The sequence below is a fragment of the Bison bison genome, unplaced genomic scaffold (genome assembly GCF_000754665.1).
Source record: "Bison bison bison isolate TAMUID 2011002044 unplaced genomic scaffold, Bison_UMD1.0 scf7180017864535, whole genome shotgun sequence".
Taxonomy (NCBI): Eukaryota; Metazoa; Chordata; class Mammalia; order Artiodactyla; family Bovidae; genus Bison; species Bison bison.
Genome location: NW_011495084.1, coordinates 4245985 through 4249012, shown reverse-complemented (window position 1 = coordinate 4249012; position 3028 = coordinate 4245985).

Genomic DNA, 3028 nt, shown 5'->3' with positions numbered 1-3028 from the left:
CAGGACTTTTTTTTTTTTTTTGCTTTTTTCTCCCTTCATGACACTGTTTAGAACATGGAGGATGTTTGCAATGATAAGAGGATTCCAGCAAGGACTTGTCATAAGCAATTGCATGCAATTTCGTTGAGTATGAGGTTGTGGGTGTGGATTTTGTGCTTGACATAATGTCTCTGCTAAATTACTGACAGTGGTTTGTGGCTGTTCTGACTGCTCAGGAATATCAAGCCCTGAAATATATTACACTTCTTTTTGATGTCTGGAGACAAACTATATATTTTCTAACTTATTCTTTTCCGTTCAGACTCATTTCCTGTCTCAAGTCATCTCTGTTATTTCCTGACTTATCTCTCTGTTTCTTATTCTCTGCCTTAACTGTATATTCTTTCCCAAAAGAAAAGACATTTTCTAATAATAATATAAATAATAATTACAATTTATCTTTCACCTATAATTTTAACAGAAAGTATCTGATAATTAAGTACATGTGCATAGTTTCTTTGAAATTTTAAATACAGTTTGTATCTTTCTTTGTTTAGTTTTAGGAGTAACTGGCCTTTGAAAAATATTTGCATAACACTTTCCTAACTTTAGAGTTAGTTTTTGTAACATCTGCTAGAACAGTGTTTATCAAACTATAACACACATATGAATTACCTGCGGATCTTGTTGAAATACAGATCCTGATTCAGTAGGCTTGATGAGGCCTGAGATACTGCATTTATAACAAGCTTCTAGGGGATGCCTTGGAGAAGGAAGTGGCAGGCCACTCCAGTATTCTTGCCTGGAGAATCCCAGGGACAGAGGAGCCTGGTGGGCTGCCATCAATAGGGTCGCACAGAATCAGACACAACTGAAGCAACTTAGCAGCAGCAGCAGCAGCAGCAGCTGGGGGATGCCAGTGCTTTATAGTATGCCCTGTTCTTTCAATGGCAGAGTGCTAGATAGTAAAAGCTACGAAAAAGCAAAGACCTTCACATCCTTGCTCATCACTGCATCTGTTTTATCTACTGTAGTATCTGTTACATACTTGGTTACAAATAAAAATTTATTAAGATAATAATTAGCTCCCTGAATCATCCACACAGCACTGTGACAGAGTAATGGCAGACACTATGCTCCCACTTACAGAAGTTCCATAAAGTACAGTGATTTGCCTAGGACTTCCCTCATGATCCAGTGGTTAAGAATCTGCTTCCCAGTGGGGTTTCACCCCTGGTCGGAGAACCAAGATCCCACATGCCACAGTGGAACTAAGCTCATGTGTTGCAAGGAAGACCCAGTGCTGCCAAAATACAAATTCATTCATTAGAAAAAGAAGTACAGTGATTTGCCTGTAGATCACAGAGTAGCAGAAGCATAGCTTAATCTGATTGTCTAGCTCCTATTAACAAAGGACAATAACTGCTCAGCTTTCCAGTGTCTGCTCACTTATTTTTCCTTAGAAGATGTCACAGGTTTTCAGTGATTTTAGTAACTCTAAATGTGACTTCCATGAGTAGCAGATGTCTAGAAGGAAGCAAATTTATCTTTGGAGTGCTTTTATCTCCACTCACATGGCCATGTATAAGAGCCCTTGTAAAACTCTGTGTGAATTTTCCCAGAGACCAATTGGGCCTGTCTCTCTTTGAATGGTAAAATTTGGGAATATCATTTAGGAGGGAGAAAGATTTAAGATTCTAGTTAAAAAAGTAATTATTTTAGCATGACTGTATCACTCCACCTAAAAAAATTCACAAAGTACAAAAATTCAAGGATATAATTACCTTGTTAAAACTGGAATTGCAAAAACAATGTAATCTGGAAAGAACATGAAGCTCTCCTGTCAAGGTTGTGATTTAGAGGCTTCTATTAGTAGCTTCTGAAGTAGTGGGAGTAAATTATTTTCAAATGTTAGAAGCCACTTAATTGCAATGAAATATAGTTGAATAACAATTAGTAATTCTACTTCAAAGCATAGTAATGGATGGAAAATAAACTTTCCAAAGAAGCACATTAATTGTGCAATTCCTTAAAAAAACCACTTTGTCAGGTTGTTTTGATTCAAGGTGTTCTAAACCATATTTTAGCAGGAGTTCTGACAGCTGGGAAAAATCCACCTGCTGAGTTACTACCTTTTAATTACTCAATAAAGAACAAAGTAGAAAGCATGAAAACTTAAATAGAAAAAGCAAATTTAAAGTTAAGAGAGAGATTACTTAGGTATTCTAAGGTTAACTTAGCTATCCTATGTAGGACAGAAGAAAACCATATTTATTATTTCCCTACACTGTCTAAGGAGAACAGATCTTAGAGAAACTCATTTGCCCTGCTGAGTAGAGTGGCAAGCAAAGATAATTTTGAAGGATGCAAGGGAAACAGGAGACAAGAAGAAAAATAAATTATAGCTAAATTGTTCCAATGAAGCAAAGGAAGTGTGAATTTTATGAGAGGAAGGGTAGGGCAGCTTGAAGATTAGAGTTGTGGAAACAGATGTGACAACTGCCAAGGACACAGAGCAGAGGTAATCCAAATGTTGAGGGGTTTTTTTTGGCTGTGCCATGCACCTGACGGAATCTTAGTTTCCTGACAAGGGATTAAATGCCAGCCCACAGCAGTGAAAGCACTAACTTTAACCACTGGAGCACCAGGGAAGTCCCGAGATGGAATTTTAAGGAAGGCTTATACGGTGATAGATTTATAAGCCCCTGTATCTCTCCAATCTAGGGTTTCTCAGCCTGACCATATTGCCATTTGGGGACCAGGCGGCTCCTCATGGTCGGGACACTCCTATGCACTCTACTCAGTTGAGCAGCAGTGTTCTTCCTCTAATTGTGACAACCAACAAGTCTCCAGACATTGCTAAACGTCTCCTCAGGCAAAATCACCCTCTACTGAGAACCACTAATCCAGTCTCAAACTTTTTGATAAAGGTCCACACAGGTTATCTGTGCTTTCGGGATCTGGCAGGTATGTGTGTGTCATGTTTTATTCCGTTACTGTTCTCCTTTGCTTGTTTCCCAGGATGTGCAGTCTCAGTGCAGCCCAGCAC